The 17,693-nt window shown below is 36.5% G+C and overlaps 1 non-coding gene across 1 annotated transcript; it reads left to right on the forward strand.

The window, feature by feature from the left end:
- Positions 1-16,358: 16,358 nt before the first annotated feature.
- trnastop-uca lies at positions 16,359-16,445 on the forward strand. Its single transcript has one exon. It is a non-coding gene; the product is annotated as a tRNA-Sec (tRNA).
- The last annotated feature ends 1,248 nt before the right edge of the window (positions 16,446-17,693 follow it).

Genomic DNA, 17,693 nt, shown 5'->3' on the forward strand with positions numbered 1-17,693 from the left:
TATTGATCCCAAAATCTCATCAAGCAGCTTCTTGAAGGATCCCAGGGTGTCAGCTTCAACAACATTACTGGGGAGTTGATTCCAGACCCTCACAATTCTCTGTGTAAAAAAGTGTCTCCTATTTTCTGTTCTGAATGCCCCTTTTTCTAAACTCCATTTGTGACCCCTGGTCCTTGTTTCTTTTTTCAGGCTGAAAAAGTCCCTTGGGTCGACACTGTCAATACCTTTTAGAATTTTGAATGCTTGAATTAGGTCGCCACGTAGTCTTCTTTGTTCAAGACTGAACAGATTCAATTCTTTTAGCCTGTCTGCATATGACATGCCTTTTAAGCACGGAATAATTCTGGTCGCTCTTCTTTGCACTCTTTCTAGAGCAGCAATATCTTTTTTATAGCGAGGTGACCAGAACTGAACACAATATTCAAGATGAGGTCTTACTAGTGCATTGTACAGTTTTAACATTACTTCCCTTGATTTAAATTCAACACTTTTCACAATGTATCCGAGCATCTTGTTAGCCTTTTTATAGCTTCCCCACATTGTCTAGATGAAGACATTTCTGAGTCAACAAAAACTCCTAGGTCTTTTTCATAGATTCCTTCTCCAATTTCAATATCTCCCATATGATATTTATAATGTACATTTTTATTTCCTGCGTGCAGTACCTTACACTTTTCTCTATTAAATGTCATTTGCCATGTGTCTGCCCAGTTCTGAATCTTGTCTAGATCATTTTGAATGACCTTTGCTGCTGCAACAGTGTTTGCCACTCCTCCTACTTTTGTGTCATCTGCAAATTTAACAAGTTTGCTTACTATACCAGAATCTAAATCATTAATGTAGATTAGGAATAGCAGAGGACCTAATACTGATCCCTGTGGTACACCGCTGGTTACCACACTCCATTGGCTGTCATAGAATTTTCTAATGTTGACTTTAGATAAAACATAAGTTATGTTAGTGGGATGACAGAACCAACTAAAAGGAAATGCGGGATTACATGAGCTCGACCCTTGCAGTCTCTCATCAAAACTAAAACTAGAAATTAAGAGTTTGAGGATCATCTTTAATCCTGATCTATCATTTGAGGCTCATGTTAGGGAAGTTATTAAAGTATCTCTTTACCATTTGAGAAATATAACCAAACTTAGACCAATTATTTCTGTATCTGATGCTGAGAGGCTAATGCATGCCTTTGTTTCATCTAGAATTCATTATTGTAATGCATTTTTTTCTGGTGTCCCAAAACGTGTGGATCCCACTTGTAGCTTGTTCAGAATACCGCTGCTAGAATTCTGACTAAAACCAGGAAAAGTGAACATATTACCCCTGTTTTGGCGTCTTTACAATGGCTCCCTGCGCAGTATAGAACTGATTTTAAGATTTTGCTGTTAATTTACAAGGCCCTGAATAGATTAGCATCAGTTATGTACAGGAGTTATGTATCTTCCAAACTGCACTCTAAGATCACAGGATGTGGGGCTGCTGGTTATTCCTAGAGTCAACAAAAGCAACACGGGAGGGAGGGATTTTAACTCAGAGAACAAGGAAACAACTCTCAGAACGGAATACAATGCACTGAGTTTGGCCCTTAAAGTTATTGTTAACAAATCTGGTTATCTAAAACTGTAAACATATATGATGTTGTGGGTGAACTACAGTTTGTCTTGTTCATAGCAATTTGTGCCGTTGTCAATCACAGCATTGACAGCGTACCATTTTCTGGCATTAAACAGGTATGCATATCACAATCTGACGGTGTACCACTTTCTGATATTAATATGATATTAGGTAAAATGTATATCTCCACCCAGTAGCAGATAGATAGTTGTATTGTGTAAGTATTTTGACTTTGCCTTTTTTTTTTTTTTTTTGCAAAGTCGATTGTGATCGTATTTTGCTTCCTTTTTCAAAAATAACATTTTGAATTGTTGATATCAATAACGGTATATTTGATATCAACAAAACCTTATTGTTATAAGGGCTTGCCATTAAGTTATTCACAATTTTCACATGAAATTGGTGTTTAACAGTCACTGAAACGCACCTTAAATTGTGATTCACTGAGTACTTCTCAGTGTCCGTTTCTTTTTTGACCAGAAGCCGAATTCTTACAAGTTTTTCCCTAAACGTGCACGCGCATCTTCACTTCACGCGTATTTAACACTCCAGGAAAAACTGTCACAGCAATCACGTGCATTATTTAAGTTTTATTTTGAAACAACGTCTATATGAAAGTTATGATCTTATTTCTGGATTTTAAAAGTTCCTTAAATTAGTAAATAAACAAAACATAATTCATATATATGGCGTATATATAGTTGTCTAAAATCTAAAAATTGCAAATTAATGTATAATTTGATTCACTGCAAATTCGTTCATTATTTTAATTTTTTTTTTTTTTCTAATACAAAATCCTACTTAAAATGTGTATTCTATTTTACACAGTTAAATTACATTATTTAAAACATCAAATTTAATACCAAACGTATTCAAGAATACATACTCCAGGCAAAGCCAATAACCTTTAAAAGCCTGGGTTCACTTTCTTTTTTCCATCCTCCAGGGCTGTTCCTGTTTGCAGATGGACCCTGTAATGGGTTAACGATACTACCGACTATGCGCCCAGCACGATGCTCATTGCTACCACCGGCTGGGGAAGATAACACATTACAATCATTCATTTAAAATGAAGGCGCGGCAATTTGATTAAAGCGAAGGTTAACTACATCAATCAACATGTTCTATTTGGTCATTTTATTTGCTAGATCGTATGGTAAATGTGTTCACACACCAATTTATTTTTTGTTTGTTTATATTCGGTTTGTAAAATATAATGCAAAGTGTTCAGTTATACTCTACATCTCTCTTTATACTAGGCCCAGTGTTTAACGCTTGTCAGCTTTTTTCTGACTAAAAATGTCGTTGTGTCCGATGTAGTTGATGTGTCATCGCAAAGATTTATTTACTGTATAGTAAATGGTTTTACACGTCATAATGTTGTCAATCTTTAATCGAAATTAAAATATTTTAGCAATATGTTCTAATGACATACAATATTATTGTAGTATTGCAAGGTCTATTATTATTATTTTGTTATTATTATGCCTAGCGTTAACTATCACGTTTTACAAAGACGAAACGTTAACATCCTAATTTATAAAAAAAAAAAAAAAAAAACATCAAACATGATAGCTAACTTAGTAAACACGTTTCGTTTTTTTTGTTTGTTTTGTTTTGTTTTTTTTTTAATAAGAAAATGAATACTGTCTGTCAAAATTAATAGTTTGAATAAGAAAATGTGTACTGCCTATAAAAAATAAATGAAAGAACAAAGCGCATAATAAATAATAATAAAAGAGCATCAGTGATTGCTGTACATAGTAACCGCAGGATGGAGCTCATTTTTGTCCATGACTGAAAATCGTGCTTTAACTTTTTGATAATCGCTTGCATACCTATCCTTACAGTACACGTTAAATATTGTAGCGTTCTCGCTTAACGCAGGCAAGCGCCTCACACAGGACGAAGCAATCCACACACACAGGTGGACCCGGGACCACTTGCCCTAAACCATGGCGCCGATACCGCTTTACAAAAGAGCCGTCTCCTTTGCAAGGAGCCTATATCGGGCTTATGTCCAAGCAAGTCTTCGGCTAATTGTTTTAGTGGCATTGATATGATCACCTTTGTGGAAAAGAAATTGAATCTACTTAGCCTCTGAGAGAAAACTAACGGTGTATTGTAGGCACCTTTTCATTCTTGACGTCATCTGTGCCCTTTTCTGTGATAGCAGACAGTTCAGTGCACATGTTGCAGCAAATAAAAAAAATAAAAAAATCTAAGACATTTTAACATTTAGCCATTGGCCCCAAGAAAATATTGAGTCTCAACTCTGTCGGTGATATTAGCTAACTAATAATGTGTAATATAGTCAAGGTGCTAGAATTGAAACAGGGTGTAAATCATATACAGTACTGCACTCCTTCGGAGAGATATTTTCCCCTCTCTGTGGACAGTAGTTGGCAGTAGAGGCTTATTATAAAACGCTGAGCCACATTCACAGACAAGTGTACAGATCATTGATCATGTCTTTCCTACTGACTCAATAAACAAACAAGATCATTCATACTATACAGAAAAAAAAAGATTGGAAGGGTCAAGTGTTTTATTTATCACAATATGCATATTGTATAGTAAAAAAATAACTTATTGTAAATGGAAATCAAATAATGAATTCTCAAGCTAGTCAGTGATGCGGGTTTTGTTCTCTTTTTAGAAATGCATTTTTTTAGCTAATAAGTCACCAAGCAACACTAGTGCTGTAACATGATTTATTACATAAATGCAGTTAGAAATTACTTAAGAAATCGTATGTTGTATAATGTGCACTGTATATTATGTACTGCCACCTTTATTACATTTTTACATGCAGTAATGTAATCTAACCACACAGACCCCAAAGTAAGATCCCTCAAATGAGTGAGATTTGAAAAAAGCACTTGAGATTTGTGATATTTCAGTAAAATGCATTGTCATTGCCTTTCTTTTAGAAGTAAGACTTCTGAAAATCAGTTCCTAAAATGAGTATGGTTTGGCATACAGTATCTGAAAGTATGCCATCTGTGATTGTATTAACAGAGATGTATTTGATATAAATTACCATATGTAAGCTTTTCCTTCAGTGCAAACTTTGCATATTTATTTTTGTTCTTCACAGATAAAAAGTTTAATGCAAGCATATTTGGGTTATTCTCTTTCTGAGTGAGCTGAGTGTACACATTGTACTGAAGCAGGGAAATTAACATTATCAGCTGTTTTTTTCTTTAGTTTTTCGTGCATTGCAGGGTTTTATTTCCATTTTCCAAAAAGGCTGCACAAGTATCTGCCTGCCCTGAGTCACAAGCAGCCTTTGTAATCAGCAGCTCAGCTGACCAGTTGAAAAATTCTAATTGTGGGGTCTCTGACCAAATCAGCACAGGCCAGATATAAATAGCAGAGCAGCGTGTTGTGTAATTGAACCACACTGTGGTGGCTCTGTGTGACTGGGTCCCTTGTGAGATATCTTGCTTACCTCACTTCTGTGGAACATGTCAGCCTGCTCTCGCTCTCCCACTCAGGACCCTTGTGAGTCCTCTATTCACCCCTTGGTCTGCAGTCCAGATTAGTAAGCAGCCAGATCTGTCGAAGGTTGTTTTGATTTGACTATTTAACACTATGTTTTCTTATTCCCAGAATAGAACACGCTGCACTGTTGCAGACTAGCAGTATGCTGCAAACAGCAATCTGTAGAATTTTATCAGTAAAAGTTAATATAGTATAGCTTACTCAGAAAATGTATAGAACTACGATATGCTAGCTCACAAAAAGGAATAGAAAGAAAACAAGCGTTGAATTGACAACAAAACTGGCAGAAGGCACAGGTGTCATTGTCCATCAAATCAATAGTACGAAGGTCACTCTTGAACTCAAGACTTAAAGGATGTGTTGCAGTAAGAATACCTCAGTTAAGAAAGGGGAACAAGACTAAAAGGCTAAAATATGCACAAGAACACAGAAATTGGACTATGGAACAATGATCAAAGGTGCTTTGGACAGTTGATTTGATGGACAGTGACACCTGTGCCTTCTGCCAGTTCTGTTGTCAATTCAACGCTTGTCTTCTTTCTATTCCTTAAGGATATTATTCTCAAGTATTGATATTCCTTGTTAGACAGCTTTTTGGGTCTCCAGGGTCCAGGGTTTGTCAATTACAGATGCTATTTCTCTGTACTTGTTGATTATGCTTTGGATACCACACCTTGAAAATCAAGTGTTGCTAGGTATTTCACTCAATGTTTATCCTTCTTTATGCAAGTCACGGTTGTTATAATAGTAGAAAGCACAGTGGAAGCTTTGAGTAAATTGTTGATGCTCATAATCTAAGACTTGCACAACAGTGTGTAAAACTATAAAGTGTGACACGTGCATGCAGGTGTCTCCACAACATGCCTACCCCAGTTATAAAGCAGTTATTCTAAAGCTCAGTCCCATTCCTTACTTGTCGAAGTGTAGCCTACTCACATGGAAGACAAGAGAAGCCACTCTAGTTGTGACATGTTATGTGTTTGATGTGTAAACTGAGGGTGTAGCCCTTTATTTCGAACAAACGTCTCACGGAGTAAAAGTATGCCAGGCAGCCTTGATGAATGTGTTTTAAGATTTATTTACATTCTTTCTAGCTTCTGTTAGGACTCTGAGACCCATGGATTAATTTCAATGTGGCCATTAGCATCTCCTCGTTGACTAACCAGTAAAATAAGCTAATTGACAAGGAAGGTTGTTAGAAGCTGTCCAGTGCATTTAAGAAGTGGTCATTTGTGATAAGGGTGCAGAAGTTTTTAAGTAAGGCTTCTCTCTCAGAGGTGATCACTGGAGAGAATTGATAAGGGTACAGAAGTTTTTAAGTAAGCCTTCTCTCTCAGAGGTGATCACTGGAGAGAATTGATTTTCCATTCAGAGTGTTTCTCCCGTTCTCTGCCTTTGAGAAACTCATCCATGTTTGTTCATTTGTAAGAAGCTACCCCTGTGGGCTGCACCGTGTCCGTGCTAGGTGGGTGTAGTTTAAATGCTACCAATCTGATTAAAATGTATCTTATTATTTTATTAGCTCAAACAATCTCATCAACTTATAACCGCCCCCACCCCCTTTCATTGTGAGGAGTCTCTTGCTTCTTATATTCTGGATATGCAGATTTTTCACAATATCATTGAAAAAAAAACAACAAAAACAAAAAAAATGATGACGTCCTGTACTGTAGGTCACATTGGCCATAAAAGACTTACAGTGGTCTTTACTCTGGGTAATCTGACAACATTTACTGAAATGATGTGATGTACAAATAAAAAGGTCATATGTGGGTGACGCAACTCAGTAGTAATCAGTGCTGCAAAAATCTAATTTAGAAACATTTTCCACTGGTGACAGAATCTGCATTGATCCAGCACAGCTGATGAGTAACATAATAAAATGGGATTAAGGAGTACAGTTTAGATGTCAGTGTAATATTTTCTTCAGCTGGACCCTACAATGTGTACATAGCCACATTGTATGTTCCCTTTAGTTAACAAAATTGTTCCATACATTTCCACCCTGCCATGCACATCCATTCATTATATATGTCAGTTTGGAAAGAAACATGGTTTAGCAAAGATGTAGTTTCATTTTAAAACATGATATATGGTACACTAGGTTTAAATAAATCTCTGTTTGCAGGAGATGCTTTCAGACTGTCTTGTACTTCCTGGATCATTTCACCTGGAGGGTGAAATTGTCCCACCCCTTCCAGGCTTCTTCAACTGCTTCCCCTATTGACTGACAGCTAGTAACATGGTTTCACTTAGAAGACACTGCTGGGGTGAATCAGTAACAGATTACCAGAAAGGCAAGGCCGTTCCGTATGATTGACTATTGTATCACACAGATGTTTGCAAACGTTAACGTGTTTTAAAAAAAAAAAAAAAAAAAAAAAAAAAAAACCTGTGCCAAGCGGGTAACTGGTAAGGATTTGCTGTAGTGGTGATGTCAGAGGCGGAACAGAAACACAGAGTGGTAAGTGAAATGCGGGTTGTGCTGTTCCGCCGGTTTATTGCAACAAAATAAAAAAGGTTTGACATAAACAATGCTCACAGAGCAAAATAACAGGTTGAATCCAAAACAAATCACGAACACAAAACTGCAATCCCCGTGCCTAAATACCTGTTACAACACTCGTGCTACATAGCCCAATTTATATCCCGTGCACCACTGTATCCACATGTAACAGTCAACATGAAACACAAAATACGCACAGGGTAGGGGACACCCCGCGACAGTAACATGGAAAGGAATTATTTTGTTAGCTACAATTACCCAAAGGTTTACTCCAAAGTATACCCATTGTTATTTACTGTTGTCCCATTAAAGTGGTTGTTGCTAAAAAAAATATATATATATTCCACGTGTTCAGAGTTCTTGCATTGAATAACTTGCTTGTATTCAACTTCTACAGAGTGATTTTTTTTTTTAACAGATTCCATTTTAAAATCGATGTACTTCTCCACATTACGCTGTTACAAACAGATACAGAGCTTAATCCAAAAAAAAAAAAAGAAATTATCAGAATTCTGTTTTAAATTGAAACATACTTTATTTTTCATACATTTCATCAAATGTGTTTATTTGTTCATACTTGTTGCTCAGTACACGTTACATATTTCGTATATTTTTAAATGAAGAGATGGAAAGACGAAATAACTTAGCCTATAGTGAATACAAAGTGCAGGTAAGATTATGGAATGTATTTCAGTCGCTATATAAGTGTTTGTGAGAATATAAAAAAAAAAAAAAAAAGTTTGAAAGCGTCTAAACAACACAGCGCCCCTTAAAACACAGATTTGTGGAGTACTGTGCTGTCAAACATGATTTCAAATATAATAAAACTAATTGGTGTTCGGATAATTACAATTTATTAATTACAAATGTGAAATGGTTTCCCAATCAAAAACATCCCAAAAAGATATTCTACACCCCTTTACCTTTTAAATATATAGCATACAGTACTGCACACTACTCTGAATACCTGAGACTGTGGGCTAAATGGCACCTTTTGCTGTGACAACAGGGCAGAAGAGCACATCACACGACAGTTACCAAGGGGACTGTTCGAACAGCAAAAATGTTGGAACATTGTAATTTCAGAAATGCTCAATTCCCTGCAAAGAACACTAGATGGCAGTATGGAGCTATCATTGTCCTTTTATTGCTGTTAGTTTAAATCTTAAATTATTTCCCGTGGATTTCTCCAGCTCCAAAGCTACTGTACAAATCAATTTCAACAGGAAGGCTGTCACTAGATCAGGTCTTCTTTGTAGGTTGTTACTGAATCAAGCTTTGATCTTTCAGATGGGAAAATGCAGGATTGGAGTGGAGGGGTTAGAATTAGGGTCGGGTTTCTGATCTTCACATGGGTTTCAGTTATCGCATGGTATGACATGGGTGTGCTCATCATTAGTAATGAATATTTTAGTTGATTTGAAGTTAGTTTTATCAAAGGTAATGCATGTCAGGATGTTGCGAACCTTTCCAACAGTATAAGTTATTACAGAAACACTCTTCTGTGCTTAATTATTTCTTCTTTTTCGTCTTCGTCTTCTTCTTCTTCCTTAACAAAGTATCACAGTACAAAATATCACATTATACAATATCACGTTACAGATAAGAGCAGTTATAAAGTACAATACAATCAGTAGCAAACAAGATCATATTCAGATAAAAGCAATCTAAAGAATACAGTAAATAATTACATTTAAGAGCCAGTTTGACTAAGAGCAGTTAAATATTTAACTTACAGTAAAAATATTTGTTTATATGAGTAACGTCCAGTTGAGCACTTAGTAAGTACAGTAAGTGAATTCAAATAAGAGCAATTGCAAAAAATGTGAATGCAGATGCCTATAAGAGTAAAATCAAGTATAAGATCCAGGAAGTAGTTATAATTAAGAGCAGTAGTAGAACACGCCAAGGTATGTAGCCGTTCAGTGCAAGTGCAAGCTGATGTCAGTACTGGTACAATTGGGGGCCATATATTCCAGTATGGTCAAGAGCTGTGATGTTTACATATGCTGTCTTAACAGGTATGTCTTGAGGAGGCGCTGAGAGCACAGCCCTGATATCCATGGGTAAATCGTTTTCCAGGAGGTGGTCGGGACTGAGCAGCCCTGATATCCGTGGGTAAGTCGTTTTCCAGGAGGTGGTCGGGACTGAGCAACCCTGCTATCCGTGGGTAAGTCGTTTTCCAGGAGGTGGTCAGGGACTGAGCAGCCCTGCTATCCGTGGGTAAATCGTTTTCCAGGAGGTGGTCGGGACTGAGCAGCCCTGATATCCGTGGGTAAATCGTTTTCCACCACTGAGGGGAAGGAGCGGTTCTCTGAGACCGTTCACTTTAGGATCCCTTAAGGGGAGTCTTGGGGTGAATAGAGGGGGGGGGGGGGGGGGTACAGCTAATCTGTCACTGAGCTAGCATTTACATTCACTGATTACTCTTACTGAAAACATAAACCATCAGAAGGTATGGCTGACCAACAGAGCGCAGCATCAGGGGCAGCTGTTTTATAATTAGGATATACTTTAGTTAATATAAAGGTGGAATTGATCTACTGTACAAATCTGAAATATTTAAAGGCTATGTGAACAGGATGGCTGTAGTGGTGACGTCAGACCCGGAAGAACACGCAGCACTGCGAGGTGAAATGGTGAATGAAATGCGCTGCTGCGCGGTTTATTATTACCAGAAAATAAAACAGTTGTACAGAAGCAGGACACGGCACTTGAGCCAAAATAAATAGACAAACAAAACGACTAAACAGTAAACAAACAGACAAACAAGTGGCCGAACACTAAACAAGTACAGTGCTGGCACTTCCAGCACGCTGTAGCAATTGTTATTTTAAATTAACCTCTCTAACCCGTTCTCCACTTCCCCAACCCACAGCCTCGAGTGGGTGACAACATGCTGCTTTTATACAGCTCTACCGAGACTCGATTGCTAATCAGTCATTCAATTGGAGTCTCGGTACAACTGCACGTGAATTAATGAAGTGCAGTTTACTGTGCTCACATATTATTACCTGCACATGAAGTGCTTTGCAATCCTCGTGCCTAAATACAAATATACATTTTAAACACTCGTGCTCGTAACCCTTATTTATATCCTGTGTATTTTATACATAAACACCAACATTAACACACTACATACAACATAAAACATTAATAAACACAAAGGGGTGGAACACTCCGCCACAGGCTACTGTTTGTACTGATACCGGTACATCTACTAAACTACTGTTTGTACTGATAGAAATTAAAGAATTTAACATTTTGAAATTGAACATGAAATACTGTACTATTATTCATCATTTTGTAGTTTCTTTATCTAAACTAAATATATATACTTATATACATATATATATATATATTATATATATATATATATATATATATATATATATATATATATAATCTATATATATGTGTGAAGGCCGTGGCCAGCTTTGAGGCAAACCAAGGCACAGGCCTCAGTTAAAATCATACAAACCATACAAATAATAATTTATTTACACTATTTACACTCTCTTACATGTTGCTTAGCAACAGTGCATGTGATTTATAGAGGGCCTTAAAATAATTTCATCCAGGGTTTTCTGTGGATGTCATAAATTACGAGTCCAGTGGTCGAGTAATTTACAAACTGTCACAGAAACCCAAGATGAAAACTCGTTTTCCGTTGCCTGTGGAAGAGGCCCATTTATTATTATTTTTTTTTTATAATACATGGATACCCTTGTGTGGCTAACATTGAAGAAGGTTCAGCAGTATAGTTCTTTTGTTTTTAACTAGTGTTTTTCAGTGCTGTACAGACATTGTTGTTGTCCGTTTACTTTCTCTGAGATACGAATGTACCAGCTTTACTTTTTTTTTTTTTTTTTATGTATTCTCATTTTGTTGATCATCGGGGAACATTTCTGTACTGTGGGTTTTGTCGAATGATTGAAAATGAGACATTTTGTGTTTGAATTGAAAGTGATGGTCTCGAGGAGTCGAATGGGTCAAAGTTCAAGTATTTTTTCCTCTAGAGGAATTATCACTTTTTGACATCACTACTGTGGTTTTGTCAATTTTTTTCGAATGGCTCAGGATGCAAATATAGCCTTCATATATATATATATATATATATATATATATATATATATATATATATATATATATATATTATGTCTCAATCCTAAAATTCTAGGTGATGCAAAACTTTTGGCTATAGCTGTATATATGTTTGTGTGGTATGTAAACTGAAGTTGCAATGCATTTGGGAAATCAACCATCACTAGGATTTGTCAAAATTCCAGTACTGTAGATCTTATCCTGCATGCTGATGTCACCACCTACGTGACATTTTGCACAGTAACGTTTAATAGTAGTTCATGAGTACATCTTCATTTTCGTGATTCATAATAAATAAGTTGTGTGTATGGTATCTCTTACGATAACAGAAATTATTTTGCACAGTTTGAGCACCCAAAACTGCACAACATGACATTGATGGCTAAACAAATGTTATGAAATTAATCTTTATTACTTTTGGACCTTTTTAAAAAGTAATACCTTGCTGTAATAACTTACTAAAAAAGTAATCTGATTACAAGTAACTTGTTAATGAAACAAGTTACTTTAAAAACTTTCCCCTTAAACCCCTGTGTTGATCATCACACCCTTGAAGTACAGTATTGAGGAACCCTTGTGCTAGATTGGGTGAATTGAACTGCACTGTCACTAGTATGTTCACATTTCTAAGGTCCATATGTTAAAAATCTACTGATCCCACTCAGAAATGGCAGACATCATGTGAACTGTAATGTTAAAAACACAAGGTAGTTAACAACAAAGTCACAGTTCTAATGGCATAACACCCTTAGTTGCAGGCAGGAGGAGTTAAACTATTGATCTGAGTAGATTCTTGCTAGGTTTATACCATTAAGAAAGGTTGTGTTCCTTTCAAATGTGCATTTGTCCTTTTGGCCATTGTGGTGTGTTCCAGGTTCGTGACGTCAGACCAAGAAGAGACAGACCCAAGACCTGCAGGATGAAGCTGTGTACGAGTAATAAAACAAATCAAATAATTGCACAAACAAAACACTATACAAAAAAAAAAAAAAGGCAGTGATGAAAATAAACAGATTAACACTTAACAAGTATCGTGCCGGTGTAGAACCAGCACATATAGCAATTGTTATGTCTTTATATTTTCAGTTCTTATTTGTTCTTGTTCCTCTCCACTGAACAACCCAACCCCTGTCAGCAAAAGCTGCTGGTTATAATATCATGGTTGAGGGATTAACTGGCAAACAATTACCTAGTTTATCCCTCAGCCACAGTCTGCAGCCAATCTCCAGACCTGCACAGTCCTCTTCCCAGCGCCATGGACCCGAGCAGTAGAAAGTTCCATATAAATTATATCAAGAAAGGCGAGGGTCCATTGACGGAAGGGGAGGGAATGCGGAGGTTGCCAACGAAGTGCTATCATTGTTTTAGCTGCTGTGAGACCAGCCAGCCAGATCCGTTTCTGCTGGAATGATAGATCGAGGGATGAGTCATCATTCAGTAATAATATCTTAGCAGAGCAAGGGATATTCTTCTCAAGAACAGTGGACAGAGCTGAAGAGACCCAATTCCAAAACACAGCCAGAACAGGACACTCCCAAAGCATATGTAAAAAGGAGCCAATGTTATCTAGGGGACAGTATGTACATGCAGGGGTAGGGATATGTTTCATTTGGTAGCGTCTGCGAGGAGTTAAATAAGTTTTATGAAGATAATTAAAATGAATCAGCTGAGGGTTTGGATTTTTGGAAGCAGAGATTAGATTATCCCAAATAGTTTCCCAGCAGATTTTTTCATTTTCAATAGATAAATCCCTATTCCAGATAGTGTTAACCACCACAGGTTTATATGATTACTTCGGGAAATGAACATAAAGTGAAGAAACTAGCCCTTTAGTTTTTCCCCCTGTGTCTAAGATGTCATGAAGGCAAGGGAACTGCACAGCCAATTTGTCAATAAATCATAACTGCAGAGCACTCATTCTCACGAGATTAGCCAGATGGGGAATTTAAACCCTATCCATACTGCAAAAGAACAACAACACATAGCTCCAAGCAAACACAAACCAGTACATTTCAATAATAACAGTACAAAATAATATAAATAAACACAAAGACTGTGTGTGGGCAAAGCCACCCCCGCATTACTGCCTGACAGCAGAAATGAAATGCAATAAAACACATAAGATGCTGCTAATTCAACATCAATAATTTTGCTAACAAGTGCTAATAAGGCAAACATCTGGGCAGCAGAGAAAAGTGTTTAAATAACTAATCCCTTTTGCGTATTAATTGCTGACAATGATATGTTTAGCAGAGGGTTTTGGAATATTACCTCAGCTTTGTTATTTTAGGCTCTAATGCTTAAACAAGGCCCAGCCAGCAAAGGTGGCATTGGCATAATAGCATGGTTGCTAGGCAACCCTCAGTACAGGGATGGAAGGTGGGAATGAATGTCACTTTTTACCTCAGAGCCAAATTTAGAAAAGGTTACATAATAATCAGTGCAGCAGGAAACCATCAGCAGCCCTAAAAATAACCAGAGATGAGAATGGAAAGTACAGAGAGGGAGCGGATGTGTGTCAGGTTTGAAGTCCATTCCCTGGGAAACTGCAGAGTGGATGTGAGGCTGTGTGCGTCTGTGTTTATAACTATTACTTTGATGCAATATATATATATATATATATATACACACACACACACATGCACACATAGCTCGCATCACCTGATTTTCAAGGTGTGGTATCCGTATCATATTCGACAAGTCCAGAGAAACATCATCTGTAATTGACAAACCCAGGACTGGAAGACCCAAAAAGATGTCTAACAAGGATGAGCAATACTTGAAGATAATACCCTTAAGGAATAGAAAAACGACAAGTGTTGAATTGACAACAGAACTGACAGAAGGCACAGCTGTCATTGTCCATCCATCAACAGTCCAAAGCACCTTTGACCACTATTCCATAGTCCAATCTCTGTGTTCTTGTGCATATTTTAGCCTTTTAGTCTGGTTCTCCTTTCTTAACTGAGGTATTCTTACTGCAACACATCCTTTTAAGTCCTGATTTCAAGAGTGGCCTTCGTACTGTTGATTTGATGGACAATGACACCTGTGCCTTCTGCCAGTTCTGTTGTCAATTCAACGCTTGTCTTCGTTCTATTCCTTAAGGGTATTATCTTCAAGTATTGCTCATCCTTGTTAGACAGCTTTTTGGGTCTTCCAGTCCTGGGTTTGTCAATTACAGATGATGTTTCCTTGTACTTGTTGATTATGCTTCGGATACCACATCTTGAAAATCAAGTGATGCGAGCTATTTCACTCACTGTTTATTCTTCTTTATGCAAGTCAATGTTGTTATAATAATAAAAAACACTAGTGGAGGCTTTGAGCAAATTGTTGATGCTCATAATGCAAATATGGTACCATAACAAGCAGGTTAGTCTTATTCATCATCTACCATGTCTGTAAATTCAGACGAGCCATCAGTAACAGGACAAGGTCACCGTGACCTATATTTAGCATATGTGTAGAAAAAATGATACAAAGCTCCATATACCTTAGACATACAGACAGATGCCATATATCCCCCAGATTATGATACACTAACAATAAAGAATGTTGTAAAGAATGTCCGTATCATTTCATCACAATCGTACAAGCTGTTCGTGAGATTCTGACACATTATATCATTTGTGCTAGAGACATTTTTAGCAATCAAATTATTTTCTAAGAGGATTTGTCAGAAAATCAACTATCAGTTGGTATTTCAAGTAAAATTATGTGATTTTGAATCATCACTCTTTTTAAAATATCTTTTGTTTCCCGGGCTGTAGCCAAGCTTGAAGATATAGTTATAACACACTACTGCTGAAAGTACTGTAGTTGTGAAAACGTGAGTGACATGCATACACACACAAAGGACTGGCTGGTTTATTGACTGATTACTATTATTTTTAAGTTTTTAACTAAATACAATTGGAAAATGCATAACATCAACATTAAACCAAACAAAGAAATACTACTACTACTACTACTACTACTACTAATAATAATAATAATAATAATAATAATAATAATAATAATAATAATAATAATAATAAACATTATTTATTACTTGTTAAACATTTACTTCACATTAGCACTACATGATAAAGTGCTGTAAAACATCTTATAAAGGTTTACTGTGATTTACTACACGTTTACCACCGTTTACTGCAGTAAAGTTTTTCAGGGTCAAAGAGCAGGAAACAACACAGAAACGTGTATTATTCACTAAATTCTTACACGTTTTTTTAACATTTTGTTTTTGCCATGAGAAGGGGGTACTGCGAAAAAAAAAAAAAGATTTAAAAAACGCAAGAATCGAACTTATGTTGATTTTTTTTGAAGCACGAAAGCAAACCTGCATCCCAGCAACCTTGACGTTCTATCAGGGATGGCCAATCCGGTTCGAGAACATTTGCATACAGACAAGATCGAGACAAAAAATAAACAATGCGCTGTTTCTATAAGACAGTCAGTAGAAATTAATATTAAAATAATCTCCAATAATATACATTGCATTACATTTAAATTGATACAAAAAAAACATATATAAATATATGAATAATGTTATCACCACAATGTGCATAAGATTGGTTTCTCTGTGGTATATATAATTTCAACATGGCAACTTTCTAACGCCCGGATGAGCTTCAGTGGTCTGGAGTGCAGGCTTCAAACCTGTAGCTGTCTAGCGACAGAGTGGTTCAATTCCACCTTTCGGGCGAACACAGAACGTTTACAAGTGTAAATTTTATTAGCTTCTTGTTATTGATATTGTAATGCGTGGGAAGGAAAGCGCACATTACCCCTACTGATTCTTATGAATGATTTAAACTGACGTCACGGAAAAATTTGGTGGTGCGACCCGAGCCTTTTAAAAGCAAAACGTCCGCTATGACTAATACCATGAGCGACAAAAACAAACGAAGTATAAATATATATAGTGTGTATTGTGCAAGGAAGGGCAAAGCCGATGTATCCTTTTTGGTATAAAAAATACAAGAAAGAAACTGCTATACACTGTTTTTTCTTAAACCATGACCAGTTGACTCTCCAGTTTGTTTACAAGCAGCCTCAGGTTCAGACACACAAGCTTCCCCCCTCCTGGATTTCCAAACAATTCATTTTTGATTAAATTCCTATTCAAATAACTACTTACTGGGACATCACAGAAATGTACATGTTCCTAAATATCTAGCACAGTCTCTTCTAGTCGCAGAGCAGCCTTAGCTTGGAATGAACATCTAACCAGGTAAATTGAAAAACACCTCCAGCCATCAGTTATTAAAATCTTCTACTTAAAACTAGAGGCTTCGGATTGGAGTTAATTTTCTTAAACGTTTAAGCTTTAAGAGTGAACATCAAAAATAACATTTTTGGAATGTTGTTAATCACTGTCATCTATCTATCTATCTGTCTATCTATCTATCTATGAGTGTCATATTCTATCATTACAGTTAGATTACACTGCTATTCCAACTGTGGCTCATCTCAATGTAGCAGAAGGAGATCATGCATGTCACCTACGAGCTCTGCTGTAGCTCATGAAAGCACAACAACAATGGAAAGTTAGTGGAAAAAGAGGATTTTTAGGATCTAATCAGATTAGTTGTAGATTAGAATGTTAAGGGGAAAAGCCATTATTTATGTACGGATTGATTTTAAAATGTAATTCACAGTTAAGCACTTCAACGTTCCAGCGGGCATCTATGCAAAATAGAAGCCTTCTAGATCTGGAAGCTGAGTGTCTGTTCACACTCAATTGTTATATATATATATATATATCTCTATATAGCTTATACATCATATATCAGCATATTGGTATATATTTATATATATCTATTAATATATATATTATATCTATATATTTAGATGATACTATCAAGATATTTAGTTAGAGATAGGACTATAGAATGTAATTATCCAATTTAATTGTTGAAATGGCAACTTTCTAGCTCCCCTATATAGATTA

Source organism: Polyodon spathula, chromosome 5 (assembly GCF_017654505.1).
Source record: "Polyodon spathula isolate WHYD16114869_AA chromosome 5, ASM1765450v1, whole genome shotgun sequence".
NCBI lineage: Eukaryota > Metazoa > Chordata > Actinopteri > Acipenseriformes > Polyodontidae > Polyodon > Polyodon spathula.